The sequence below is a fragment of the Pholcus phalangioides genome, unplaced genomic scaffold (assembly GCF_987345545.1).
Source record: "Pholcus phalangioides strain wild (caught in Gottingen) unplaced genomic scaffold, Ppha-v1.0 ptg000004l_1, whole genome shotgun sequence".
NCBI classification, from domain to species: Eukaryota; Metazoa; Arthropoda; class Arachnida; order Araneae; family Pholcidae; genus Pholcus; species Pholcus phalangioides.
This window is the reverse complement of record NW_028301597.1, coordinates 7,006,941-7,027,669: the sequence shown is the minus strand read 5'-3', so window position 1 is coordinate 7,027,669 and position 20,729 is coordinate 7,006,941. Positions and strand designations below refer to the sequence as shown.

The window sequence follows — 20,729 nt, the reverse complement described above, 5'->3', positions numbered from 1 at the left end:
AATGCAGACAGTGAAAGAGAGTTCAGTGTTAACAAAAGTCTGTTTGAACAGTGAAAAATCTGTCCATCCAATGCTTTAAAAGAATAAGACACACAAAATCTTATGTTCAAGGGCATGAAAAATTGATGAAAAAAAGATGCTCAATTTTTGAAAGTGACTTGTGATTCATATAGGAAATATTGTAACAGGTTTCAGGCTCAGAAAAGAGCAGAAAAAGAAAACATTTTTAATTTATTAACATGCTATTATGTTGAGAAATTGTTTAAGTAAATAAGGTATTTATATTTTTCTAGTTTTTTGCATTTCACTTTTAAATTTAATCATTTATTTAAATTCTGTGAGAAGCTTACTTTTTTTCCTGGAAACCTTATTATATTCTGCAAGTATTTTTTTTGCCATATCAGGATGAATAAGATTTAGATGTTCAAGCAGCAGAAATTCTTTTGCTGCCTAGGTTTTCAGTATGCATTCATGGTGCTTAATTTGAAAAGAGTCTAATAATTTTTATTCGTCATTTCAGTAATTCATGTTTTAGTAGTGACAGATAAGATACTCAGAAAAATTTAAATGGACTATAATTTGTGAAGGAAATTTATTTAGAATTATTAGTTCCAACCATTTTCATCAAAACTTTTGGCATTTCACAGAAAAATTACTCCTTATATTGCAGATACAGTTACTTTTTAGTTCTGCTCCATTTTCAAAATTTCTGCTCCAAAATGGATGAGGGGCACTTGCACCCCCTTCTATGTGTATAGTCTAACGAAAATACATCAAATTAATAGCGTTATCTCAATATTGACAAAAATGGACATACTGCCTTTTACTTATATGCAGTATTTTAATTGTTATGTTATATTAATCCCCTTATTTCATGGAACGAGCATTGCGTTGTCTACATTTTGAAAAACATGATTTTAGAGACTGGACATTGAGAGAGATGCGACGCTTATGTTAATTTTCGTTTCAAAAAACACAATTTCCAAGATATTGGCCTACTGCATCACATAATATTGAACTGTCAATTAACCGAATATCATTTTTAAAATTGACAAGCATTTGATATTCATTACTGAGCATTTAGCAAGTAGTTCCTTAATAAAAAATAAGCGTTTAATAAATTTTATTTCAGAAATGTGCGACGGATGTGAGGCCTTATGTTAAGTTCATAAACAAAATGTCATATATCGATGGCTCTTTTTTTCCCGATGCAGCGACGCATACGTTTATGTGGTGATTATTCCAAGAAATGCGGTACTGTATTAAACTACACGTACCGCAATAAAAAAAATATGCACAATGAAGTATAGCAACAAAGACCACAATAAAATATATATTAATTATTGCTAATTTCGTTTTCAATTTTAATAAAAAAATTAATTACCACTCAGTAAATCCCACATTAATTTGGATTTAGAATCAATTTAATATAATAAATTTGAGTATTCAGACCTGTAGAATTGAAATTTTAATATATTGTCTGGAAACTGATGAGCAAGTTTTGGAAACTGTTTCCTATTTTGTTTAATGGTACAGTTAATTACAATAATTCGGTTACAGACATACGCAAATACATGATGATAACGGACACACGATTACATAGATGCTATCGTAACAACAACGCGGCACGAACTGCCTAAACGTCCAATAGCCGTAATACGATACAATGACATGTGCGCCATCTGTCTGACAATAATATAACCACATACATAACATCTCCTCCCTTTCTTAGCATTGCAAATGTTGCCTTCATAATCCAAGTTGGTCCGGAGGTTTTCTTTTTCGAGTGGACCTACGAAGCACAGGGTGGGCAGGTAGCGTTGGCTCGACACCCGATGACACAACATCACCAGTCTCATCTCCAGCCGTCTTGTCCTCAGCCGTGTGTGACCGATCCTCCGCTCCAGGTCGGTTGTCAACATCAGTGTGAGAACCTGAAAAACAAAACTGATCATTATTACTACGAGACTGTTCTCCCGAAGTGGCAAGAGGAGGCATATCTCGGATATTCTCTTGTTCATCACTCTCGTCCTTCACAGCTTCTCCGCATTTCCAGATTTGGTCGACATGGCCAAATTTTGGACCAAAAATGGTCACTGATTTTAGACGGGGGTCATTTTTGAATATCATGTAAAAAATTTTCACAAGAATTGAATTCTGTGTAACAGAAAAAATCTATAAAACGTATTATTCTAACCTTTTAAATACAAAATTAACTTTTCAAAGAATTTTTTACATAATCTATACTAGCGATTCTCAACCTGTGCTCCCCGGAGCTCTAAGGGCTCCATGTGAACTCCCAGGGGCTCCGCATCCGCTCGAGGGAAAAAAACCCCAGTAAACTAAAAAAATAATTATTATTAATATTTTTGAATACTTATTAATAACTGGAATAATAAAAATAAATTAGTAACCATGATGAATAAATAAAAAATAGGCCTATGGGGCTCCACCATAGAAATTATTTACCAGAAAGGGCTCCGTCTGTCAAGAAAGGTTGAGAACCGCGGGATCTATTCTACTTTTATATTTTTATTACGTAGATTTCAATATAAAAGTATCATAGGGAAAAGAACAAAATGAAAGGAACAAAAGCAGTTTAATTAATAAGAATTTTCTTGTTTCTAAGTATTTACTGAGATATTTGTATTCAAAAATCAGATATCTCTGCGAATATTGCACTTAGAAACGTGGAAATTTCTTTGTTGGCATCAGAAGAGACAGGGCAAAAACTTTTTAATTCGGTTTTTGGGCACAAGTCGTCCATATATAAAAAGTTAATTTTTTATTTTATTTGAATAAGTATACAATATCCATTGAAACATGAATGACATAGCCGAGATTCCTGACTTCGCCCATTTACATTCCGCAATTTGGAAATTTGTCTCAGTTTTCTTACTATTCCCATTTTGAAAATCATGAGGCGATTGTGGGACACTCTGTACATTCAAGTAATGCAAGAATTTAAATCACACAAGTGCACGAACCACTGGTGGGCCCGTCTAGAGTTTTAATTGGTCCACAAAAATTTTTTTAAAAAGAATCTCAAAATATACTTAAGGAGGTGTGGTTAAAGATAATATGTATAGATATTATGTAATGCATTATTGATTTTGTTGCTGAGACACTTTCATATTTGAATGTATGCACCATACATTAGAAATAAATCTATGAGTGTTTTTCATTGATGTGTAGACGCCTGCGGGCTGGAGGTTGAGCAACCCCTCCCATTACATGGCAATCATTATTGATCAGAATAGGATCAAAACAGGGCAGAAAAGTAAAATTTAGGTGCAACTATATACAGTACCACTTTTGTCTTTTTTTCGTTTATGACTTATTAGTAATGGCATAATGACATGGGAGGGGGGTAGAAGTTAGACTGAAATGGGGGAGGGCAGCAAAATTTTTATAGCCCACAGGCGGCAAAAACATAAATACGGCCCTATTTTTCCCTTATTGATTCCAGCCAGTACAGGGTGTCCTATGAGTCCACACACACAAATGCAGCTTTTTATCTCAACTGTTCATCCTACAGGTATGATTTCGACTGTGAAGTCTCGACTGCTAAAATACAGTGTCAATAAATAAAAAATCTAAATTATTATACAGTCCCTGTCCTTTAATTTCTGATTAGAAAGTTGTTGCTCTGCTTCTCCTGAGGTCACAAAAAAATGCAATGTCTTTAAGTGCAATATTCACTGTGTTATTAGAATTCAAAAATTGGAGAAAAGTTCGGAAAAAACCAGCATAAAATAGGAAAAGGAGTGTTATCTGTCAGTTTATGTAAACAGAAATATTTTCAGTATTAATGGTGTTTTTTCTCAGTGTTCTCATTTACAAACGCTAATCAAAAAAGAAACTCAAATTTCATGTTCAATGATTTATTCTTTTACTCATTTCTTAATAACATAAATTCCAAGTGCTCTATTTCTACAAGTGAAAATTGAAAAATAAGGTGTCAAAATATCTGTATAATTCAAGCTTTTTTTAAGAATCTAAAACTTCAATTTTTATCATAATTTCAATTTTCCTGAATAGTCAGTCAACATTTAATATTTTTTCCCATCTCGCACCTCCGAAAATGCTTACCCACACCCCTTGATGTGGCCACCCATAGTTAAGAACCACTGGTTTAAAGACGAATAATTTTTACTTCCAAGGTTTCTTCACGTTTAGTTTTCTTTCTTTTTTGCTGAGAATACCGGATATTGCCAATTCTCTCAAGGGTGACCATATGCGTAGCATTTCTCATATATCTGTTCATTGAATGTATCAATTGACTTGTTTCCTTTGGAGCTACGTGTTCGTACTCACTCTTATCTTTCTAATTCTTGATTCATCAGGCTTAATTCATCATATTAGGGCTGCCAAGATCTGTTTCCTCTCAGTAACAGAAGCTCTAGCACTGGGAATCCAATATGAAAATATTTTTTTACACTATAAATTCACTGTAGAGCAGTGGTTCTCAACGTTTTCAAGCCTTGCGGCCCGATTTCATTCATTTTTGTGATTCAAATGCCCGGTCAAGCACACGACAACGGAAAATGAATGAGGAGAAATGAAACGGCTAACCACTCACGATCCGGTATGAATAATGTCAGGGCCCAGTGGTTGAGAAACACCGCTGTGGAGGAACCTCTAGAAGATTCTGGCTTGAGGTTCCATTGAAGACCTCGTCATAGGGATCAAAACCCCCCTTAGTCATGGACGGAAATACGGTGCGAGTCCTCTTCAAACTAAAACTAGTGACATTCCTAGAAAAAAAATGAAACAAAAATGAAAAAATAAAAGAAAAACAAAAACTGTGTTTTTTGGAGTAAAACAGAGTCACATGGCTTTTTGAGAAAGAATTTCGAAAAATTCCTGCATACCTTTATTATTTGGAACCTCAAACTTTTAGGTCTCAAATTATTGAGACTCTACTGTACCTTAGTTTTTTACCATCATCGGTACCTTTACTTTCTGATATATTTCCGAAGTCTCATTTGCAATCTAGATCTGGTAGCATTTCTTTTGCTTCTATGATGGATCAAACTACATAGTTGATCTACTTATGATCCATATGCAAGTATACCCACAGATCTGTATAACTTGACTTACTCTGTGCCTTATCGATGCATGGGACCAACTGGCCACCCCTCGGGGAAAGTGCCAGGAGAGCCTTGTGGCAATTGCATCTGGTTAAAATTTTCGAGAGTAAGTATGCAAGTTAGAAGGCAAGTATTTTTAGGTAAATGGGGGGCCTCGGAAAAATCGCATTGCCCGGGGCCCATCAAAAGTGTTAAAGAGAGAGGTGCAAACGAGTCGATGTCAGGAAGAAGACTATTTATTATACAAGAGAGGACACAATATACAAGCACACACGCACCTATGCAGATAACTAGAAATGACCGGTTCATGGACATGCAGCATCATCTATACACATACATATATAACAAAAACTAGTGCGATTACATTTCTAACACCCACCCTTAATCGCACATTTTCAGGCAACACAAATGCATAACTTCAGACAATACAAATTTGGGCAATGCTTTCGTGAGCGTATCAGCAATTTGCTACAAACGTATTCAATTTGAATATTATTTTCTTTGATAACATCATGTAAAAACTTGAGCTTAGTGTCCAAGTGCTTTAGCTATCATGACTATTCTCATTTGTAACACATTTAATGCAAGATTGATTATCTTCATATACAACAAAATTTTCAACATTAATTATTTCACAAGATACGTTCTTAAACCACAAAAGATCTTGAATTGCTTCTACCATAGCTATAACTTCTGCTTCGGTAGAAGACAAAACAATACAATTTTGCTTCTTGCACGACCATGATATAGGACAGTCATTTATCATAATAATATTACCTGAAACTCTGATTTTCTATCATTAGGATTTGCTCCCCAATCTGCATCGACATACACTGACAATTTAATAAGAAATAAATAACGTGATCCTCACGTATTCCCAAAGGATCAGCATGATCCGTCCAGGGAATTTGTAAGTGTTAGTAAGCATCCATGCCCGAACCAGGATTCGAACCCAGACCTGCACAGTGAGAAGCTAGTTCCCTAACCACTCGACTGCCAGGCGGCTAATTTCGGAATGAGAATCATTTCTTTTATATTTCATTTTCATGTCAACCATTCCATTTAAATACCTGAGGACCCTTTTCAAGGCACTAAAAGCAATGTCAGTTGGATGCTCTTGGAGCTGACTCAAACAATTGACAGCAAACAGAATATCGGGTCGAGTAACGTGAGCCAGGTACAACAGAGAACCTATGAGTTCCCTGTACGGTCCTTCGAACAAATTCCCACTAATGAAATTAGCAGATGTTGATTTCGGTTCCATTGGAACAGCACTAGGTTTGCATTCATTCATATTAAATTTCTGTAACAATCTTAAAATATAGGATTTCTGATCAAGATATAAACAATCAGAAGAGAAGAACGTGGCAACACACCGTAATGTTTGTAAACACGCGTCTACAACAAGCTCCGCAAATAAACATTAAATATCGTAAAATTTGGAAGTACTGAACACAGAGGTGAGAGATATTCATAAAATAATGTTAGTATGAGTACAAAATGTTAAATTAAGCACGTTAGATGTAAGTAAAATCTAAAAAAAGTTAATTAAAAGATATTGACGAAAAAGTGAGGAAAGAAAAGGGTGATGATAGAGCTGCCATCTGTGATACAAAATAGGTACTAAAAGATCAAATCTTAAAGTGTCTCGGAGAAAATTTTTTACACTGAGCTTGTAACAAACTACAAATAAATATGGATGAATGTAAAACCTGCAAGGATCCCGTATATGACAAGAGTGAGTTTTTCTGTTGTGTGCGGTGTGGAAGGTTTTTTCATCCGAAGTGTGTTGGAACGACAGAATCTAGCTTTAGGAAGATGGCAAAGAAAAAAAAGAGGAATATAGGTGCAAAGACTGTAAAAATGAACTGAAAAGTGCTACTAGAGATGAAACAGGCAGGAAACAGGCATGTTGGGCTTCTGGAGATGAAGAGGATATGGATGAACCAATGGAAAAAATGCAGAAAATGCTTGAGGCATTTAAATATCAAATGCAAAAGACCATGGATCTAGCAGTAAATAAAATCACTCAAAAACAAGATCAACTTACCAAAGAGGTCCAGGAGGTTGTGAAAGCAATAGAATTCCAATCAAAATCAATGGAGGATGTAGGAAAAAAATTGAAAATGTTCAAAAAACAGTTGAACAGATTAATTCTGATGTTAAAAAAACAAAAATAGAAAATGAAAGGTTAAGAATGGAAGTAAGGGATTTGAGACAAAGAATGAATGATATGGAAACAAGAAGTAGGAGAAATAATATAGAGATAAATGGAATCCCAGAAACAAAGCAAGAAAATATAAATGAAATAATGAACACAATGAAAACAATCCTGGGAATACAAGAAACAACAGAGATAGAAAAAGCCCACAGAGTGCCTTCGAGAAACACTAGTAAACCAAAGCCAATCATTGTTAGGTTCCATAATGAAAGGTCAAGGAATCTCTGGATGGAAAAAGCCAAGTGACAAGATAGTCTAACAGCTGACAAAATAAATCCAGATTTTCAGGATGATCATCAATGAACAACTCGCACCAGAAAATAAGAAACTGTTCTACGAAGCAAGGCAAGCCAAAAACAGACTTGGTTATAAATTCGCTTGGGCAAAAGATGGAAAGATTTTCCTTCGGAGAGGTGAGAAATCAAAAACACTAAGAATATATGCAGAAAATCAACTACAGAGACTGAACCCAATCTCAAATGACAATGGAAATTGAAGAAACTGATGAAACAGATATGATAGAGGATCAACGGCCTCTGGAAGAAATTCAAGAAGTGAGAAAGGTGATAAGGTGTCATAACATAAGAAATAGAACACTTACATTTTTAATAATCAACATACAGAGCCTTAGAACGAACTTTAACAATCTTTTGATTTTTCTAAGAACACTAGATAAAAAAATTGACATAATTTGTTTAAGTGAAATATGGATAGATGAGAATGAAGAATTCCATTACTATATATCAAATTATGAACATCTCAATAATTATTACTGTTACAGAAATTCTAGAAGTTACAATAGATCAGGGGGAGTAATTATGTATATAAATAAAAAAATTAAATCAACACAAAAAAAACATACTAATTTCACTACAGCAGAAGATTTGTTCACCTCACAAAATATGACGTTAATATTTTGCTCTTGTATCGTTCACACGCATACACAATTACACAATTTAATGAAGAATTAGAAATCAATATGAAAAAATTGAAAAGCAACATATTAATTGTTGGCGATATCAACATTGATCTATATAGTAAAACTAATGGAACATCACAATATTTAGACATAATGGCCTTAAATGGATTCGAACCACTACACAAAAAAATAACACGAGAAACAAAGGAAAGTCACACATGCATAGATCACGTCTTTTATAGAACAGGAGGAAATACTTCACAAAACTTCACAGTATTTAACACTAATATCACTGACCACTACCCAATATTAGGAAATATAACCTTCCTTGAAAAACAGGAAGAGAATTTGAACGATGAAAATGATGAAATAACGAAAATAGATTATATAAGGTTTGAACAATTCCTATCAAAAATAAATTTCAATTGCATACGAGAAAATGATTCAGTACAAAATAAATAAAGACATCTCTTGGATATAATAACATTAAATACTAATCTCTGGACTAAAGTTTCAAAAAATTACCCTAAGAAAAATAAAAAACAATGGATAACTAAGGAAATACTTGACAGAATAAACCTGAAGGAAAAGCTACATAAAAAACATAAAAAAAATCCACACATAACCTTATATGAGAACGAGTACAAAAGTTATAATAAAAATTTGAAAATGTATATAAAAAAGGTAAAACAAGAATACTTCCAGAGGAATTTTAACGCTTGTGAAAAGAATAAACGATTGCAATGGCAATTTATTAGAAGAAATATATTAAATAAAGATATGAAAAAAAATATGTTACCAAATTTTGAAAATCCAACAGACCTTGCAAATAAATTTAATGAAGAATTTATCACAAGAAATATAAATGATGATGAGGGAAACGCAGATAATTGTATTTGTATAGAACAAGAAGGTTCCTCAAACACATCAATAAATTCCATGTTGTACCTCGAAACTGAAAGTCATATACTGAGACAAATTGTGGCAGAAATTAAAGAAAATAAAGCAAGTGGCTACGATCGAATTACACCTAAAATAATGAAAATTATCTCTCACTACCATATAGATGTATTAAAGGATTTAGTGGATTCCTCAATAACAAATGGCGTATTTTATTCTGAACTAAAAAATTCCCTCGTGCATCCTATATTTAAAACTGGAGATTCCAATGATACTAACAACTATAGACCTATCTCGATTCTCCCGATTTTCTAAAAAATTCTAGAAAAGTGTATGAGATACCAACTGCTCAATTTCCTGAATCATCAAAAATTCTTTTCAGCCAATCAATATGGATTCCAAAAAAACAAAAATACAAAAATGGCAATTCTAAAATAATTGAAACAATATTATTAAATTATTATATATTATATAATTTGTTTAATAATATAATTATTATTTAATAATTATATTATTGAACAAAACATAAAAATTCAATAATAGTTTTTTTGGACCTAAAACGAGCATTTGATTATGTGGACCTAAACATTCTAACAGAGAAATTATATTCAGCCGGTATAAGAGGAAATATGTTAGAATGGTTTAAATCATACTACTACACTAGACGACAAGCTGTCATAATAGAGAAAAAAATTAGCAATTTTCAAGAAGTTAAAAAAGGCGACCCACAGGGCTTGGTCTTAGGGCCGATACTATTTTTAATTTACATAAATGAACTGAGTAAACTAAATCTAAATGGTAACATTATATCTTTTGCAGATGACACAGTTTTATATGTTGAGGATACAGAAACAGATAGTTTGGTGAAAAGAACAGAGAAAGACCTAACAAAAATAAATCACTGGCTAATTAAACACAAATTAAAAATAAATATGTGATGATTGACTTTTTTTCTGATTTCTTCATGGCACCCGTGTGATGATGGTTGCTTTTCACGGCACCAATTATGTTGTGGTGCTAAATTTGTTGAGCACTATTTAAGTTGACAGTACTCCAAGAAAAAATACTTTTGGCCTAGTGATCATATTAGTGGGGTACCATTTTTGAGTTGTTACCGTGTCCGCAACAACCCTTTGTGTGTCGGTGAGTAATTAATTCTCCTGAATAAATATGTACTACAGCATTTTAACCCAAACAATTAAGTCACAAAGAAAAAATAATATGTCAACACACAGAGGTCTAAATGCACATTAGGTTCTTTAATTCTTAATTCATATAGCCAAAAACAAAATACCAAAAAAAAAAACGATGCTGAAATACCTTACTTTACTTATCGAAAAATTAAAAATTATTTGGGTGCAAAACACAAGAAACTAAATATCGCTGCAGTTTGGTTTTGTTTTTTTCCAACCACTCAACAAAATTTGAAAGAGAAAATTTACTCACTATCTCCCATATTAAGGCCACTTCATTCTTGACAACCGGATTTCGATGAACAGTTCCCTTTAACTTGAACACTCAGTACGGACAGTTCGTTATTTCATGTCATCCTTAGACGGGCGAATCTGTTATGTCCTCTGTATCTGCTGAAGCGACGGTCCGTGCAGATACTTTACGATGTCGGAGCATCAAAGTTCTCCATCTGTACTACCACTCGGGGTAGTGTGGTCGAAGTACCATCCTTGGACTGGACTGCAAGAGACAGCTGCTGGGCTTCATCTTTCTGGCATGACAGTAAACCTTCCTTCCTGGATCCGTTGGGAGCAACTGATATGACGAGACGATGCTTCATACTGTTATTTTTATAGCTGTTTTTCTTGAACTTACATCTTCAAGTAAAATGTTACGACTTTTGGCAGTTCAGAACTACATAGGGGTTTTGAGTGACTTGACTTGGGATTTGAGTTTCAGGGGCTCTTCAAGTTACGTGGGAGGGATTCTTCAACGGCGGGACCGCTCTTTCTCGTGCAACTGGTCCCGATGAACTGCACGCCTCCAAAGTTTTTCAGTGATAATATGTAAATTGAGTGATGGGCGGGGCTTGAGAAAGCGCACCCTCTAATTCGTCGCGCAAACTGCATCATCCAAAATTTTATCCAATTGTATCACGAGGCGCGAACACAAACATGAAACCAAAAGAAAAACATCTTCTCTCAATACGGGGTCGATTTAAGAAAATGAACGGCTTTCAGCAAAGTTTATAATGACAACAATAATTTTCAATATAAGATTTCCGGATTAAATGCACAAATATTCATCAAAATGAAAAAACATTAACATCATTGTGTGGGGGAAAAAAATTAGCTTTCCAACGATATGCGACATCATATATAAATATTCTTGTTTCGCGACATGCCGAAAAATTTAAATCCAAACAAAGGAAATTCTTTAAAAAATTCAAATTCAACACTTTCTCGATGACAGAGAATAATTTCAAGCATATAACATTATTTCAGAAGTTTCTCTCCCTCAAAATATTTTACAACACAAGCCTTTTTTTTTTTTCAAAGCATCGAAAACAGTGGAGAGAAAAAGAAAAAAAATATATATAAATTTTTAAAATTGAAATACTCACACGATCTCAAAATTATTTAACTCTTGATTAACAAAAATGTTTGCTTCCCTTATTAAAAAAAAAACCATCGACTCAAAATATGCAAAAGGCGAAAAATCGGCTTTTCAAGCATTTTAAAAAATATATACAACAGATTACGAACAAGTGAGAGAGAAAGAAAAAAAAAGAAAAGGAATCTTATCTTCCTTTTACACGTACCGAACGCGTTCGTGTGGGAACCAGAAAAACTGACTCATCAAGATGGCGATAATATCTTTGATTATCAGTGGATCATTAGGTGTGTGTCTCTCACAAAAGAAAGAATATATTATTCAAAAGAACACACGTTTCTCGTTCAATTTAACTCGGAATTTCTCAAAATTTTACAGGAAGAATCAGAAAAATTCAAGGAATTTGGTATTGAGCTCAAATGATTGAGATGTCAAAGCAAAGCATTTAATATTTAGGATTTTCCGACAAACACATACAGTGTGATGCATAAAGAGTGTGTGTCCACTCTATACAAACGATCTGTGGTTCAGATCTCGGGCATTTTATGAATATCAGACGGAATGATAACACAAGAGGAAAGGAACTAGACAACCATGAGATTCAGCTCAGCCTTCCACATTAAAATGAAGACAGAAGCTCAATAATTATTTTCCACACGACAAACACAATTAAATCTACATTTAGCAAATTTCACTTATTTGACATGACTATTCTAGGTTAAAATTATGTCAGACTTCTTTGTCAAAGGGGGGGGGGAAAGTGTCCTACTTTTCCCACCGTGACAAATACACAAAAAACTAAATTTATGTGCACGAAAACAAGAAATATAAATGACAGTACAGAAATCCACGTAAAATTGCACACTCACTGCCAATCTCAAACTATATCAGTATGCAATTGTGAAGAAATAGGTAGAGTGTTCAATTATGAATACTTAGGAATAATTATACAAGATAACCTAAAATGGAACATACATAGTGAAAAAATGATAAAAAAAACTCAGAATGTATTCAGGAGTGATTTATAAAATTAAATACATTGTTGATAATAACTTCTTGAAAGATATCTTCTATGCGTGGGTTTATTCAAATATAAATTACGGAATATGTGTCTGGGGAGGAGCATATTATGAAAACATACGCAATCTAGACTATCTTTACAATAAATTAAGAGAATTAATAAATGTTCCAACAGAAAACAAAAACATACAGTGCCACATATTGACACTGAGACAGAACTACATGTACAGAATTTATCATCAAAAACGAAGAATGGTTAGTAAAAAATGAAAATAGAACCTCGAATAGATATAAAAATATCTATCAAGTGCCTAAAAGTAACAAAACATCATTTCAAAAAAGTTTTTGTTACACCGCACCGAAAATAATGAACTTCATCTACTCTAGTAATTACACAAATAGTAATAAAAATACAGATTACAATGTCTTTATTATGATCAAAAACACAGATATTAATGCAGTACTTTGAAATAAATTATTGCACCAATGCATATTAATTATATACTAAAATACATCTAATGAAGGAAAGAGCTGTTGCTGAGGGACAAAATCATGTAATTAAAATCATATAGGCCTGCTGGAAGGACTTCATAGTGTATGTATTATATGTGTGTGTGTTTTGTGTCGTGTAACATATGTTTGTATTTGTATATTGTATTATGTATTTGTATATTGTAATTTTCTGTTTTGTTCGTTTTAAATTTGAAAAAAAAACCCTCCATATTAATACCTAAGAAATCTGTTGCTAATTCGCATTTTGACATTTCGAACTCTTTAGACAACATATCAATAATTATTTTAAGCTCCTTATCATCTGAGCCAGCAATTAACAAATCATCTACATATAAAGCAATGATAATTTTCTTAGCATCATTAAAATTTCGAATAAAAATACACGGTTCAGAAATACATTGAACGAAACCTACTTTGACCACGAAGTTGACAAATTTCTGATACCATTGGCGTGGGCTCTGTCTCAATCCGTAAACGCTTTTCTTCAGTTTGCACTTCCGGCCACTGTCGTCGTCGTATCCCTGAGGTTGATCCACGTAGATCACTTCATTTAAATCGCCGTTCAAGAACGCGGTTTTCACATCTAACACAAACACTTGTCGGTTCTCTTGAAGTATCACCACGAGTACAAGTCGCAAAGCCGAGATATCGATGATTGGTGAATATGTTTCGTTGTAATCCAGTCCTTCTTTTTGCATGAAGCAGCGAACTACAAGCCGAGCTTTGTGCTTACCATCGCGTTTCTTTCTGCAGACCCACTTGCATGAGATAGCCTGCTTTCCTCTAGAAATTTCCTCCAGAGTCCACACGTCGTTCTTGATCATGCATTTCATCTCTTCTTCCATGGCTTGCTCCCAGGGTTGCTGTTCCTCTTTCACAAGCGATTGAATATCGTTGTATTCAAGTGTTTCTTGACAAGAAACCATTGCCATATAGGTTTTAGGATCAGGATACCGGTTCAGCTGTTTTGTTTCTCTTTCGGATCTCCTCCTTCGTTCTTGTGTGGCATGGCCGTTTTCGTCACTTTCCTTCTTCGTTGGATCGCCATCACTCTCCTGAAAAGAGAAATTATCTTTCACGGTTGCATCATCGATCGGGTCGTGTATGTTGTCATTGATGACGGTCTTCTTTTCTTCATTGAATTTTACATTTCTTGAGACTGTGATACGTTTCGTCTCTGGATCCATGAGCCGGTATCCCATTGAAGAGTACCCGACGAAGATAATTTTCTTCGATCTCTCATCCAGTTTCTTTCTCAGAGCTGCAGAAGTTAATACGTACGCACTGCATCCAAAAACTCAAATATTACTTTGATCAGATCCAAACTTCAGTTTGTACGGTGTACAATTCTTTACGGTATTGCTTGGAATTCGATTATACAAGTACGCAGCAGCATCTGATTGGTTTTCATGGTCGTGCTGCTGCCCATAAGCCTTTGATCACAAAGTCCAACCGCGTTGCTCGGTTAATGTGGTGCAAAGCACATCGAAATTGGACCGTAGATCAGTGGAAACGGGTTCTTTGGGTGATGAATCAAGGTTCACCCTCTACCGTTCGAATGGCAGGGTCTGGGTCTGGCGTCTGCCTGGAGAACGTCTCCTGCCAGAATGCATTGTGCCAACAGTCAAGTTCGGCGGAGGTGGAATTATGGTCTGGGGGTGTTTCTCCTGGTATGGACTGGGACCCTTAGTCCCCATTCATGGTAAGCTCAACGCCGATGCCTACTGCACTATTTTGGATGACAATGTACTTCCTACGTTGTGGCAGTTTTATGGGGTGGACCCCTGTTACTTCCAGGACGACAATGCCAGCTGTCATACTGCGAGGTTAACCAAGGCTTGGTATGGTGCCAATGGGGTTCATCGAATGGACTGGCTTGCCCAGACCTGAACCCTATCGAGAACCTCTGGGACGAGTTGGATCGCCGAATTAAGGGGTGCCCTACCTGTCCAAAATCGGTGAAGGAACTGACATGTCTTCTCCAAGCCGAGTGGAAGAAAATACCACTAGCCGTCACACAAGGACTTGTGGAAAGTATGCCACGGAGGGTTCACGCTGTAATTGCCTCTCGTGGAGGCTCTACCTACTATTGATTTTGAATAAAGTTAGTTTTTCTTTTCTATCACAGGTGTCCAAATACTTATTGGTAGATAGTGTATAACATTGCTCGGATAATACTACACCTCGCAATTCGCCTACGCCTGGAAATAGGCACACAAGCAAAACGTTGGTGCTTCACTCTGAATAACTCCTACGCACAGGACCGCCCGGGGGTTTGGCTTGACGATTGCGAGAATTTCATGTGCCAAGTAGAGCAAGGTGAATCCGGTACCTTTCATTATCGAGGATATGCTATCTTCAAAAGAAAAAAAAGACTAAGCCAGCTTAAGACTATGCATACCGGATGTCACCGGTAAATGATGCGTGAAACATTGGAAGACAACGTTTCTTACTGCTCCAAGGAAGAAACTAGCGTATCACCAGTTTACACACTGGGTGTTCCTGAAAAGTATAATATTATGATCGAAAAACAGCAACGTATGCAGTCCGGGTACACTCTCAAAGATATCTACGATAAATTCTTTAGCTTAAGCGCTAGATTTCATAATTTCTTTCAAAGATATGCTATGCTATATGAAACCCCCAGAGACTTCCAGACCGCCTGTCTGGTATTCTGGGAACCCCCCTAGTACCAGGAAATCAGCACAAGCAGCACTCAACTATCCTGACGCCTATCACGAGATGACTGGAAAAACCACTCAGAAAAACTACTTGGCCTGGGGGGGGAGGGGAAGGCTATGATGCTCTCAAGACGACCGTGCCCCTTCCCAAGGGCCATAGCGTGCTTTCTCGGGACAGTCTTTTCTTGGTTTCTCCTTGAAATGGTTATGCTCAGAAAAAGGAGGAGTTACAAGCGCCCCTCCCCCCATTCGGCTCGTTGCACCGCCCAAGTTGCCTCAGATTAGTTACGGGCCTGCCCAAGTTGCAGGCCCGGTGCTTTAGCTGGTGTTTGCCTGCCCCTTCCGTTTCTTAGTACTGGGTCTAAAAGGAATAGTTTCATATGAAGTTCACACACACATGATCGTTATAAATATGAAAGAAAAAAATCATACATAGAAATATCACTTTAATTTAACCACTTTTATCATAGCCCGTGCGTGATGCGTGCACTACACGAATTTTACCATGAAACACAATTAAAATAAGCAAGAAGAACATAGATCCTTTGTGATGAGTAACCTGCATAAATGTGTTGATGTTTCATGGGAATATTTTTCACCATATCACTGTATATATATATATTTTTTTTTTTTCTCTTCTGTCCCGCTCATTTAACAGAACTGCGATGTTTGTCATGTTCTTTCCTGACAATTTCCACTTGATGTTAAGCACTTGCTGTCATTTCTGTTCAGTGCTTCCATGTGCCATGTATGCATGTTTTCTTTCAGGTGGCGAAGGAGCTGAAGCGAGTGATTGGCAACCGAGATCCCACGGGTCCATCTGCGGATGGATTGGTGGGGACGGAGTGCGGTGTTGGCATGGACAGGCGTGGGCTGCCGGAGGGGGACGGACGTTTGGTTCCGTTCTGTTGCTCCTTTGGGCGATGAGTGGCGGACGGGGGTGTTCTTTCGTGGACTAGTGGAGCCGAGGGCCTCGGAATGTTTTTGCTGGGTCGGAGATCTGGCGGGCGGTCCACCTGTGCTCCTTCTTGAGGTTTCCGGGAGCTTCCCGGAGTGTGGCTGCTTGGGATGGAGTGGGGTCCCGGCGGGACGGACCCGGGGGATGCTCGCCGGGCCCGGATGTCAGGAGAGTTCTTCCAGCATGGCCCAGCCGCAAGGGACAGAGCGGGGGTCATGTTTGGTGTTATGCATAAATGTGTGACGTTTTTTTTTTAACGTTTTTAAATATATTAATTAAATCAAACAAGGTGGGTTTTTATGCTTGTTTACAAATTAAATAGCAGTAATCCCATTCTAGAAGTTTTCCGAATTCTTCGTCCCTTAATATCCAACCAAGAGGTGTGGGGGGGGGAGGTATGGGGACGATCACCACACCAAGAGTCTGGTAAGTGAATCTGTGACAGTAATGACTAGCGAAAAATGCCTCCTCTGACACATCACTCTGGATTCGCGCCTGGGGGGGGGGGGCGCTGACTACTGTTTTTTGCACTGAGCTCCACCAGGTCTAAGACTGGCCCTGGCCCCACATTTGTTTTGGCAAGTTGGCTGCAAATATTGTAACGTTATTGTGATCGATCCCGGACGAGCCCCCAGAATTTATGTAACGTATCGTAATCTCGTTACCTCCCGGTTCTTTAATATTTCCCCCCCCCCCCAGTAACCATCGAGTGGATGACAACAATGAAATAGACAAAGTTCAGATAGAACTATAACATTTATTCAATTATATTGTTAAACCATTAATCAACGTTATCACAATTAGGCTTTTCTCTCATTGTCACAATGAAACAGTAATATAAATCGATCTCACCGCCGTGTCCAGGTTTCACGTGTTATCACATCGTCCGGTGGATACTCCCAGGTGTCTGCCCCAAGGACTCGTCAGCACCAGCTTCAGACGGTTTTGGTGTAAACACACACGTTGAGATGAAAGCTCAGCCACTACACATGGAACTGGAGATGAAGGTCCACGGGTGGCCGGTCTGGCCACTAACCGATCACTGGATCACGACGACGTTGAAACCTTACGTGCGATGAGACGGTTAAGTGCTAAGGCACACTTCTACTATTGTAACTTCATTGTATTTATGAGACGATCTAGCTCACACCATGACAGGGCGTGACGCCTTACTGATTAAATCGTTGATTCGGTCGTAAGCAAGGAAGTCGTAACTCAGCACATCTCTAGCTGGCTTTTATATAGCAGCATTCCCACAATGCCTCACTGAAGAACCAATCACAACATTGAAGGTGCGGTATTAGCTTGTATCTAATTTACATAGTTTCATGAGAAAAGGAAATATCGTAAACATTATAATATTGAATCTGGCAACCAAACATAACAAATTGGAGGCCGATCGGCGGACACACGATCCTTCCGGTCGATCCGGGAGACAAAGGTAAAACAATGACTAGAATAAGGACGATTTCCACGGGGGCCCAATTGGTAACGTTACAATATGAGGGCCCGCCCTTTGTCCAGTAAAGTTCGATTCGCTCGTTCAGCAACTCCGTTCAACATTGGAGTATAAGGGGCAGCAGGATCAATCGCGATACCATTTTCTGTTGTGTAACGAACAAGTTCGTCTTTCACATATTCGCTAGCATTATCACATCTTATTTTCTTCACAGAAGTATTCAGCTTCAGAAATTTTATCAGTTCTGTAGGAACCTCACTTTTATTTTTCAGCAATCGAACCTCCATGAATCGTGAGTGATCATCAATAAAAGTGATGAAATACTTCTCACCTGCGCGGGTCGCTGGAGTGATCGTGCCACAAACATCAGTGTGCACCATCACCATAGGCTCGGTTTCTCTTTTCCTTGGTCCTTTCCCAATCGGTTCAGCGCTCTGTTTGGAAAATGTTCAGACTTCGCAAAATGAATCTTCAACTGGAAACCCAAGTTCTTTTACAGCTGAGTTTGATGGATGACCCAACCTTCGATGCCACAGTTTCACATTACATTCAGCAGCATACGATGAAGCTACACGAGGAAAGAAACCCTTTACATACTACTACTAAACCAAACATCAACTCTGGCCATATCGCTATATTGCAATTTACTGCCATTAGTGAGATGGGTTGGAAGTGAAGGCGTTGTCTATCGGCGGTCGCCTCGAGTTCGCTAGGGAAAATATCTTATTTATTTCCTCCCTTGGGTTCGAACCCGGGACCCTGACAACAACCTTCACGATGGTAGACGAGCATCTTCCCACCATGCCACTCGGGCACAACTTACATACTGTCCGTTGCTGTTGAGTTGAGCTATGATGAAACTTTGATTTCCCTTCCGGACACGAACACCGCTTTCTGAGAAGATAACAGCAAATCCAGCTGCTTTAATTTGTTTCACAGACATCAGCTCACCGTTGAGCTTCGGAACATACAGCACGTTGATCAGGGTATCTTTCTCCCGTCAAGTTCGCAACGATGGTTCCAATTCCTTGAATATTCAACCGTTCAGTTTTTGAAGCACAGTCCATAGTCCCATTATATGATGTCATCATTTCAAACCATTCCCGCTTGCTACACATGTGTGACGTAGCACCGGAAACGACGATGAATCCCTTGTTGACACCACCGACAACAAAAGTCACAGCAGCCGATTCAAACTGCTTCGCAACGGAATCTTTCCAAAATAAAAAATCCCGCTTGAAGTGGCCGATGCGACCGCACCCATAGCACTTCGGTTTATATTTGAGTAATTTCGGCGAGTTTCCTTTCTTCTTGGAAACACCAAAATCAGCATCACAGTTCGATTAGCATTTTTCTCGATCGATTGTCCTTTCGATGTGCTGTTCTCCAGCATCAGTGCTTCACCATCAACGAGTCTTTTCGTCACAAATTCCAGACTTAGATTGTCACTAGGCTGATTCTCTATCGCTGACTTTATTACATCATTTTCCGCCGGTAATGACATGAGAAGATAAACTACAACGTCTGCTTCATCCACTTTCGCCCCCGCGAATTTCATCTCGTTTAAGATCCCGAGAAGTTCATCGATGTGTTGACGCATCAAACATTCGCGTTTCTTTTTCATGGTAGCGAGTCTTTTTCGACATAAAATCTGACTCACCATCCCATCCTTTGTATACGTGGATTTCAGCTTGTTCCATATCTGCAGGGCAGATAGTTATTCACTCATGGACATCAACACCTTTTCGTTGATAAGAGTCATCAGCAATGCGTATGCTTGCTTGGCTTCCTTGACCTCCTTTGGTTTCGACTCATCTGCTTCACGTAGTAAGTAAGCATTGAGTTCTTTTGCAGCAAAAGAGCCTCCGCCCGTCTACACCACAACGGATAATTTCCTCCGTTGAAAGGTTCCACTACATATTGAAGTTAAAGGTTCCACTACATATTGAAGTTAAAGGTTCCACTACATATTGAAGTTAAAGGTTCCACTACATATTGAAGTTTCTCTTCCGCCATGATGAAACCTATGAGACGATCGCTTACGAAACCAACCTAAACCACGCTCTGCTGTTAAAGAGAGAGGTGCGAACGAGTCGATGTCAGGAAGAAGACTATTGAAGACTAGTAAGAGAGGACACAATATACAAGCACACACACACACACCTACGCAGATAACTAGAAACGATCGGTTCATGGACATGCAGCGTCATCTATACACATACATATCTATATATTTAAAATTGATTTTCTATATGTCTGTGTGTATGTTCTCTATACAAATCTATAATTTTAGATCGATCGTTACTAAATTTTGCATATATACCAAATGGGACCCGACTTGAATGATAGGCTACTTTAAAATTTCGTCAGAGCAGGGCAAATGGGCAAAAAACTGTTGGG

At 37.3% G+C, this 20,729-nt stretch overlaps 1 protein-coding gene and 1 long non-coding RNA gene across 8 annotated transcripts in view; one reads left to right on the top strand and one right to left on the bottom strand.

Moving 5' to 3' along the window:
- LOC149086509 (coiled-coil domain-containing protein AGAP005037-like) overlaps positions 1 to 20,729 on the top strand; it is a 758,714-nt gene that overhangs the window by 657,048 nt on the left and 80,937 nt on the right. The gene's annotated exons all lie outside the window — the stretch shown is intronic.
- On the bottom strand, positions 1,259 to 11,493 carry LOC149086510 (uncharacterized). Its single transcript, XR_016196123.1, has 2 exons — positions 10,580 to 11,493; positions 1,259 to 1,934 (listed from the first exon to the last, which is right to left on the bottom strand). It is a non-coding gene; the product is annotated as an uncharacterized LOC149086510 (long non-coding RNA).